The 10,938-nt window shown below is 36.4% G+C and overlaps 1 protein-coding gene across 3 annotated transcripts in view; it reads left to right on the forward strand.

Annotated features, from left to right (window-relative positions):
- dlgap4a (discs, large (Drosophila) homolog-associated protein 4a) overlaps window positions 1-10,938 on the forward strand; it is a 159,587-nt gene that overhangs the window by 44,661 nt on the left and 103,988 nt on the right. The gene's annotated exons all lie outside the window — the stretch shown is intronic.

Here is a 10,938-nt window from a genome sequence, read left to right on the forward strand (position 1 = left end):
ATTGGGTCCCAGTGCTTGTATCAACCTAGAAAATGATTAACCCAGTAACTTAGTTTTGATAAACAATTCTCTGCAAGCATGTGAAAAAATAACTAATTGAAATTTGGCTCTCCTTGTGATGTCACAGGGGGATCTTATTATAATAATACCACCCCTAATCTGTACTAGAGAGAGAAAATAATTGACAGCACAATTAAGTTTCAATTTCAACAAACCACCACCCTTATGTTGATCATTGTTTACATTTCATCTGGCAATTTGCATTTTTAAAGGACACACCCAAAAGTGGCACATTTTTGCTCACACCCACAAAGTGTCAATTTTAACATGTTTTAATAAATTATCTGTGGGGTATTTTGAGCTAAAACTTCACATGTGTACTCTGGGGACACCAAATATTTATTTTACATCTTAAAAAGTCTTGTGTGAAACATCCCTTTAATGGATATATGTATGTATGGATATCTTCATACTCTTATGTTAGACTATATGGGCCCTATTTTAACGATCTAAGCCATTGTCTAAAGCGCACAGCGCAACGTCTAAATGGGCGTGTCCGAATCCACTTTTGCTAATTTAAAGACGGGAAAAATGGTTTGTGCGCCGAGCGCATGGTCGAAAAGGGTTGGTACAATTTTTTTAATGAGAAATGGGAGTATTTCGGGCGTAACGTGCAATAAACCAATAAGAGTCTCAGCTCTCATTCCCTTTAAAAGCCTGTTTCGTTGGCGCTATGTCTTATCCCTATTTAGATGACGGACTTTGTGAACTGAAAAACTAAGCGGAGAAAGAAGATCCCCAGTTTAAGATTAATGTTAAATAATTGTGTTATTTTCACTTGTATTGAAATTTTTATTTTTTGGATTAAAACCTTTAAAACACGTTTTCTTTTAGTCATGGAAAAGCAGGCTTGTAATCGCTTTAAATGTATGGCTATCCAATATCATCAAAAAATAATTTACAAGTATGTAAGAAAAGGTTTGTACTCTAAAAATACTTTATTTGTAACAAACAGGAGATAAAGAATTTACAAACGGCTCTCCTTTCAGCACTTGGACAGCGTCAGTTTTTTTAAGCATGACTTAAAAATGTTTCTCATCTCACCATATCCACAGTTACAGAGTCATCATATACAATAAATCCGTGAGGTAGCATTAAAAAAAACATTTAAAAACAGATGCATTTGTTTAAAGCAAAGCATTTATTTACTTACCAGGCGGCAGGTGAAGCAGCTCTTTGTGCCTTCTAACGTCTCATATTAGTCCTCATTTATGTCCAAGAGACTCAATAATAATCTTTTACATTCAATCCTTTAATCTTTCATATTTAAAAGCGTTTTTGTGCAGCTGCGCATTCATGTATGTGTTAAGCAAATCCGCGTTGTCGTCCCGTTTAGGCGCATATTACTAATGCGCTCTTTAAATAACAAAAAAAATATATATTGCGCCATTGACTTTAGACTTTAGAGCAGGTTTTTGTTGGTCAATGGTGTAGTCTATTTTAGTTGCCTCAAAATAGCAACGTGCCAACAATGCGCCCGAACACACCTCGTTTTCAGACCAGAACGCCCATGGGCGCAAAAGGGGGCGCAAATGCATTTGCTATTTAAACAATGCGGCGCTAAATGTGAAAATTATAATTGCGCAGGGTGGAAAATAGCAAATGACACTTGCGTCGCGCATTGCGCTGCATTGCGCCGGGTGTAAGATAGAGCCCTATGTGTTCCTGGACCACAAAACCAGTCATAAGTAGCATGTGAATCCTTGCAGCAATAGCCAACAATACACTGCATGGGTCAAAATTATCCTTTTCCTTTTATGTCAAAAATCATTAGGATATTAAGATGCATGCAGATATTTTGTAAATTTCTTACCATAAATAAATAAAAACGTTTATTTTATAGTGGATGTAGTGCTAGGGACTTCATTTGGACAACTTTAAAGGTGCCGTAGAATGCACTGATACAACATGTTAAACTGTTCCCTGGTATCTATATAAAAGGTTTGTGGGATTATTAAGTGCAAAAATGATCCCGAGATGGTTTTACATGTCCATTTACAACCCTAGGATTTGCCTTTAGAATGAAATTATCATTTATTACCTTATTTGGAAGGTTCATGAATAATAATGTTGAGCTCTGCTCTGATTGGCTGTTTCTCAGAGCAGCTCCTTCAGTGGCTCTGTGTGTGTGTAAACAGATCTTATGTTTAAGTCTGCATCAGATGAAGATACAGATTTTGAGAAATAATCGATTGTTTGGAGATTGTTAATGGACGTTTCTTTGTGTTTTTTTTTTCAGAACGGACTTGCAAAACGTAACTGTAACGTCAATAGTAGAACTTCAGCCTAAACGTTGCACATAGCGCTTAATGTCGTCACAGTTGGTGTTATGTTGAGATTGGTCTGTTTTGAGCGTTAAGAGGTACTTGCTACATTGTCTGGCTGGCAGTAGATTCATTTTAGTTGAGACAGACCTGTCAATCAATTTTGAATGCACATGTACGGTTACCTTGGTTTGGTCGTCAGATAACAAAGGAATATAAATGGAGCCTGACTGACTGAATGGAGTCTGATTGGTGCGTGCGGGGATGCAGACTGCAAGTCGATGTCGTTTACATTCGGGTTAAACTTCCACTGGTTCAGGATAGACTCGGGTCTAATTTTCTTGGGTTTGGATCTTTCTTTAAAAAATATTTATGCAGATAAAAAATGATTCAGGTCATTTCAGGTTGGGTACATTTCTTTGGACCTGAGAAGAAAGAGTCACATATGGTCTTATGGTTGGAGTACTTGATTTTGATTGGTCAATCTCAGCATTTTGTGATCAAATTGTTTTTATTTAGCTTTAGTGATGTGGCACTTTTTGTCACAGATATCACTGTGTCTGCACCGGACATGAGCGGCTTCTTGGTTGCATTATCAGTAGCACTATTTTCAAAGTGCTTTTTGATCATACAGTCAGTCGGTCATTTTTTTAGCAATGTCGCTCGAGCAGGAGTGTGATATTGCTCTGTATCAGCATGGCTGTGGAAATCGCATGGCTGGAGAAAGCTCTCAGCCAATCAGATTTGAGTACCAGTTTTATAATGTAAAATAAACCCATGCCCTGATCAGGCTGTCTAGGTTTTTTTAAGGACTTGCTGACTGTACATGATCTCATAGTTTATAACTACAGCATGTTATATAACACTGATCTGAGGTCAGTTTACTGAACTTTACCATCACATTCATGAACATTTATATATTTTTGATGCTTTTGCACTTTTTCATGCTTTAGGATTTCTCATATGTCTTTTCTAAACAGAAAAGGATTTTGTTTCTCGTTGTATAATAAAAGTGTTTAAAGCGCCTGAAAGACACGCCAGTTAATTTACCGTCATTTCTCACTCGGGTATGAAACACCTGATGTTGGTCCCATAGCGACTTGTGTAAAAGCTGGTGAAGATTAGCTGCCGTTTGCATTCAGAGAGCTTCAGTCTCCCGACCTGCAGTGCAACCTCCAATTCAACTTCCTCATTATTTCATTGTTTCACAGGATGAGAAAAAAAGCAATTTTAGGAGAGAGAGAGAGAGAGAGAGAGAGAGAGAGAGAGAGAGAGAGAGCAGAGCGTGAAGAGAGACAAATTCATAGCAGATTGTAAAGGTTTAATTGAATTCATCAGAGAAATAAAGAGGCACATTTGCATTTCTGTCCTGTTTGTCGTGTTTGACAGCGGCCACGTCTTCTGTCTTCAGTTCCCGACAAATGATCAGTGCATGAACTTCCTGTAAATGACCTCATCTATGACCTTTACTGTAAAACGAAACACAACTATTGTTATCCTCTTTCAAACCCATAAGACTCAGCGAGCAATAGTCGTCATATCTATTAAATTTTCACTGACAGACCAAAGTTTTATCCTAGACGTCTGAACTGTAGACATCTTTTAAATGCAAAAGTATTTTGTGAAATATGAGACAATAATATGAAGTTTATTTTCCATGAATGAAGTTAAATAGTGAATAACATTTCCGTTTGTGTATCACAAAGCAAAGAAGGTCATACGAGGGCAACGTGAAGGGTTAGAAATTATATCGGGTGAACATATCCCTTTATGAGCATCTTTACTGTATATAAAAATGATTTATATAATACCATAATGCATGTTTATATAATATTAGCATCATTACTGTGTTGTTCTGTTTCATTCCTTTGAACTTTTTCTCAATCCAGTTTTTGTCCAATCAGACGGCAGCGCATTCACTGATGCATTTGCATGTTAAAAGACGCATCAGCCACCGGGGACGCTTCGTCCCCCCGCAGCTATTAATGACTCTGTTTCCTCGGGTAATTAATTAGGTTGGGATCGGAAGCGATGCGGCATGCAGTAATACCAGATGTTTGTTCTATTTACTACCGAATGCAATTTGACTGCGCAGCTGAAGGTGGCTGCAGTCTGTTGCGGTTTTCCTAATTGTGTAATTGCGCCTCTGGCGTGCTAGATGACTAATGCTTCTGTAGGCAAAGTGTGAGTAAGCGTCGGCCCCTTATCGCATCATGAAGACGTGTATGGCGGCAGGCCTTCGGTTAAGTGTCATTTGTTTGGGTTTGCTGCATTAGCTGCAGAAAAACATGCACGTTTAGCTCAGGGAGATGAAATGATTGGTTTGTTCAGAACCTAATAGTACACAAAGTACTGTATATTGCCTACGTGATGGACTGTAGTGTGCAAGTTGCAACTTTGATAAGAACTTTTTAACATTTGCAGAGTTCAAGAGAGTCATACAATTTGACTATTGCAACTCATGTATATAGTAGATATAGTCAATCCCAGTGGCAGCCGGTGACTTCTTTTTTCGAGGGCGCTCGATGCGAAGTTCGTCAAAACATGTATGTAGCCCGTCATGTGTGTGGTTTGTAATTTCAAAATATGTGTTCTTCACGTCGAGAGATCCTGTTTGCATCACAAGTCTTGTCAAAATAAGTGCCTGCTGCAGACGCGTCTAAAGGGTTTATGATAAAAGAGACGCTCGCATTTGCCAGATACTAGCATAATCTCATGCGTAATCATAAACGGTGTTGACGCGTGTGCAGCAGGCACTTATTTTGACAAAACACGTGATGAACATGACGCAACAAACGCATATTTTGAAAACGCAAGTAACACACATGAAACTCGAACATATTTTGAATTTGGGCCCCTCGGAAGAGCAGTCACGAGCTGCCACTAGTCATTCCTATATTAATTGCCTACAAACGGTACAAAACGCAGCTACTAAACTTTTGACTGGCACCCACAAATTTGAACATATCAAGCCAGTCTCTTTGCATCGGCTGCCAGCCTGTTTTAGAATGGAGTTTAAAAATTTACTTTTTGTTTTTAAGGTTTTAAATGGACCTCTTGAGTACCAACACTTCAGCCAGATTTAAGATCATCTAATTAAAATCTCTTTCTGGTCCCTAGATCTACTAGGCTGAAGACAAAAGGTGACCGAGCTTTTGCCATAGCCGGCCCTAAATTGTGCAACAGCCAACCGCTCTCTATTAGATTAATCTTATGAGAATCAATTTTTAAAGCGTATCTCTTTGAGAAGGCTTTTAATCGATGAAGTCACATGGGCTTTTTGTCTGAACTTTATTTGCTGTATTGTCGTCTTTTATTGTTTTATTTTTATCTAACTGTTTTTAGTTTTTTATTGATATTGTTCAGCACAATGATCAACCACTGTTGCACTGCAAAAAAGACTTTCTTACTTAGTGTTTTTGTCTTGTTTTCAGTAAAATATTTAAAAATACTTAAATTAAGATGCTTTTTCTTGATGAGCAAAATAACCTTCGAAAACGAGTCTAGTTTTTACACCAAAAATATACAATTTAGTTAATTTGTGATTAAAACAAGCAAAAATATCTGCCAATGGCGTAAGAAAAAAAATCTTGAAATAAGTTTTTGAAATAAGAAAAATGTTCTTACCCCTTTGGCAAATATTTTTGCTTGTTTTAAGTACACATTCATGTAAATTGCGTAAGAGGTAAAAATATATCACCCATCCATCCGTTGGCCCAAATGGCGGAAACCAACGGCATGGTGAAGGATTGTAGCGCATTCGGTCTTTTCCGGTGCTTGCAGATGACGTTTTAGGTTTACGTAATTTAGTTATATTTATCTGACTCCAAAGATAAAGATCTTGTTTATATTATAATACACGAAACAATCAAACGAAAAACCATTGCATACCTGGTAAAGATGAAGATCTGGCTACAGATTCCTCAAAGTAAAATGAAATACGTGATGCTGTGTCAAAGATACAGCATCATGGGGGTGCATTTCTGAATATAGAGAATCCCCCTGAATCATTTACAACATTTCCTTAAATATCCAGAGAACAAAGCATATAGGAATTTGCTACTGATTGGTCCTAAATTTGCATACAGCGGGTGCTCATACATTGAGTGAAGTTTGCTTACACTTTTAACATTGAATTCTGTTGTTATAAGAGTGAGACCATTGTAACCACTTGCATTGAGATATTTCAATTGAAAACAAATAAGATCAGTTTTAGATTCTTTGTGCATGTAGCATTTCATATTCAGTCTGCTTTGAGAAAATGAGACTACAGATGTATGACACCCTAAAGGTGTGATCTTTGAAAACCAGATGTGGTCTCAGTGGGAAGTCCACTGTGAATTGTAGAGAGTTGTTTTCCCGGGTACTCACTGTGCACCCATGTATTCTTTGGGGAGGGGCTATCTTTATTCAGAAATTGGCCTTTACAATTGTATATATATATAGGTCATTTTGCTCATCAAAAATTTTTTATGAATTTTTTAAGAATTTTTAGATATTTTTACTGAAAACAAGATAAAAATACTAAGTAAGAAAGTCATTTTTGCAGTGTGTTTTATTGTGCTTTAAAAATAAAATGAGATTGATTGTTATCACATGATTATGTTGTGGCAATTTTGTATGAATGAAAAACGCATGAACACATACAACATATAACTAAGCACTAATGAATTGGAGCCGGTGGTTGTGGGCTCTCGGTGCTTTCGCACTTTCGGCGACCCGAGTTTGATTCCCGGCTCGTGGTCATTTGCCGATCCCATATCCCTCTCTCCCTGTACTCATTCACTGTTTAATAAAGGCAAAATGGCCAAAAAAATATTAAAAAGTACAAATGAAACCCAGGGGCACAGTGGCGCAAGTGGAGTGTACTAAAACGTACAAATGAGATCATACAAATTAGCCACCTCGTAAAAAAATGAGAGAAAATTGCCATGAAATTGTGTTGGGTTGTATTGTAGGGCTCTATTAACTTGTAGGGCTGCATTGTATGTCACATATATTCAAATGATAACATTTATGCTTCTACAGTATAATAGAAACGCAATAGCAGCCGGGTCTTTGGTTTGGCTGAACATTCTGAGCTTCTGATGGAGGAACCGTGGCCAACACCGAACTCAAGATCTTTAAATCCCTCTGCAAAGTGCTTCATTCTCCATCCAATATTTATTTACATCTAAATGCATTTATTTACCCAATACTGTCTATGTAGCTACTGTGAATCACATGCAGTTGGATTGTGTAGTGGACACTGATGATAGTAAATTCAGGTCTGGCAAAACCAGAGAGAAAAACAGTTTGGAGAATCTAATCCAGATGATGCTATAAAAAGGCAATCAGGAGTTAACTTTGCTCTCTGTGATAGAGAGATTTGGGATTTTGCTAGTCTAAAATAATGCAAAATTTGATATGACAATGCAAAGTAGTTAAATGTAGAAAGGCATGTGATATATATGACATTACCTTAACAATATATCTATACAGTACTTTTGTTTATAAAGTTCAATTTGGGAGTATGCATGTATATTGGCCATTAAATCTTACTAAATCTTATCTTTTTTGCAGCTTACTTGCAGATGAAAATGCTTACCCAAAGTTTATATTTTCTGGACTCGGTATGGCTCAGATGAATGTTGTGTACGATTTAATCCTCTGTTTTTATTGTCTGCCAATCTGTGAATCTAAATGCATACAAAAGTAGCATCACATTTACATTATTTGAGATATTGTATTATTTATAATAATTTAAGAGTATTAAATACAGTAGTACATTATTGTAGAAACTGCAGGATAGACTGTGAATGTCATTCAGGGGTTAAACCCGTCTGTTAGAAGCAGCCGAATACGGTAATAATTTGCTTAAGAAAAGATATACGGGCCACTTTAGCATTTGTGCATATGAGATAATGGATATCGAGGAACGGCTGTGCTGTATAATCAGCAGTCGGTCCTCTCTTTACAGTGCGTGTGAGTTTAATCTCAGTTCAGAAAGCCTGCAGGCTTTTCTACTGATTTCCTGAGTAATTAAAATGAGAAAAAAGCTCATTTAGCTTGATTTCTCTCTCTCTCCCTGCTGACGGTTTGCTCGTGGTCTGGGATTTGAAAGGGAATTTTCTGTGTTTGACAGGGAGGAATTGTGCCGTGTGCTGTATCCTCAGATTAAGCTATTTCTCGTTTTCTCCAACACTTGAAATCACACTTTGCATTTAAATATGACTGCAGAATCCACCGGCAGCGGGAAATGTATTCATCTTCAAATGCAAAAAATTGAATGAAAATGAACATGAAAAGTAGCTCGAGCACATCACGTGTGTTAATTTTTCTTGGAAAAAATATATTTAATGAATAACATATGCATTAAATTGATAACTTGCATGCACTGTCACTTGGATAAAAGCATGTGCCAAGTGCATAAATGTAAACTAAGTTTTATCACCAATATTTTGTTTCCAATATTTTGTGTGCAAGATATTTCCCATGTGAATTTCAGCCGTTCAGTATTTATTTAACAATTATAAACAAACAGAAAGTGACATCATTTGGACCTACAGCATAGTGGGAAGGCAATTTCATTCCCTTTTGTCATGAATTATATTGTTGACTGTTATCAGAGATGAATGATTGAGCTTTTATCTATCAATTTTTTAAAGGATAGAAATGAAAAGTTTGGGTAGCAGGGATGTAGCCAATCCCAGATCTTGGACCTCAAGTACAAGGTACAACCTGGATAGATGTCCGGTTACATTTATATCATTAACTATCAACCAACATTTGGTCCCAAACTATCTAATACAGAGTACACTGCAAAAAATGATTTTCAAGAAAAAAATTCATTAGTGTTTTTGTCTTGTTTTCAGTAAAAATATAAAAAAATTCTTAAATTAACATGATTTTTTGTTATGAGCAAAACGGCCCAAGAATATAAGTCTAGTTATTAGACCAAAAATATCAAATTTAAGTGATTTTGTGCATAAAACAAGCCCTTTTTTTTTTTTTGATTTTTTCTTGAATTTAGTGTTTAAGAACAATGTTCAAGATTTTTTTGCTTACCTCATTTGCTTGTTTTATGCACAAAATCACTTAAATTTAATATTTTTGGTCTAAAAACTAGACTTATTTTCTTGGGTCATTTTGCTCGTCAAGAAAAATATCTTAATTTAAGAATTTTTAGATATTTTTACTGAAAACAAGACAAAAATACTAAGAATTTTTTTCTTGAAAATCATTTTATGCAGTGATTTTGTGCATAAAACAAGCAAAAAAATATGCAAATGGGGTTGCCAATGGGCTTGTTTTATGCACAAAATCACTTAAATTTGATATTTTTGGTCTAAAAACTAAAATTATTTTCTTGGGTTTGCTCATCCAGAAAAGCATCTTAATTTAATTAGATATTTTTATTGAAAACAAGACAAAAATACTAAGAAATGTTTTTCTTGAATATAATTTTTTGCAGTGTAAAAGGTTTGTTTAAGCGAAATTTGCAACCTTGTCATTCAACACAGATTTTTGGTATTGTAACAAGGATTGAAGTCTCAAAATTTTTTGAAAAATAAACTTTTTACAGTGCCAGACCACTATTCATGAAAACATTTACTAAGCAACATTTAAGCTCTGTAATATGGTACCTTAATAATGTTTATGTCGTAATAAAACTGTTGAATAATCTTACAGCAGTGAATTTTGCAGAATAAAACTGGTAAAGTGCAACTTATGATACTTAACTTGCTAATATTTTACGCCGCGTGAAACCAAAGTCAAGATTTGTGCGGCGTAATTACTTCTCTGAGCTAAAGCTTTAAATGTGTAGTTCAGTTGGGGGGAAACTGGAACAGAAGTTGTTTTAGCTCTGAGGGTTTTGACGTTTGAAGCGTGAAGGGAACATTTAGTACAACACACACAATCTTAATGTACAGCATAGATCAGAACTGCAGTCCTTTAGTGAAATCTGAATGGGTTGTCTTACGCTATAGAGGGGTTTGTTTCTCATGTTTATACATTTGCATGAATCGAATGCATGAATGAATGCTGCATGCATGTCATGCAGGTTATTGTAACTTAAAACATGATTTAAGTCAAAGTCAAGCTTTATTTATTTATTGCTGTGTAAAAGAGAGAGTTTTTAATGTAGAAATGGATGCTATTAAAAATTAAAGGCGGAGTCCACGATGTTTGAAAAATGCTTTGGAAAAGGAGACGGGCCTACAACCAAAACACACTTATAGCCAATCAGCAGTAAGGGGCGTGTCTACTAACCGACATCCTTGACGGGTTGCGTATGTGTGGGGCGGATCTATCAACAGAAGGTCCAGATTCTATTGGGGTAGGGGCGTGTTTGTTTAGGTGATTTCAAATATCAACATTGGCTTTCAAACATCGTGGACTCCGCCTTTAAAGATTGTTTTCCAAAGCAGCACTTAGAAAACCTCAACTGAGAAATAAAATGTGCCATTACAGTACTGTTCATCCCACAGCCCTGCTGAAAAAAACAGCATAGACCGGCATAATTCCCATGCTGGTCCATGCTGGTTTGGTGCTGGTTTAGCTGGTGGTCACCAGCACACCAGCACCAAAACACAACATATGCTGGTCTTGTTGGTATGACCAGCATGGGATG

This window comes from Misgurnus anguillicaudatus, chromosome 13, assembly GCF_027580225.2.
Source record: "Misgurnus anguillicaudatus chromosome 13, ASM2758022v2, whole genome shotgun sequence".
In the NCBI taxonomy this organism is placed as follows: Eukaryota; Metazoa; Chordata; class Actinopteri; order Cypriniformes; family Cobitidae; genus Misgurnus; species Misgurnus anguillicaudatus.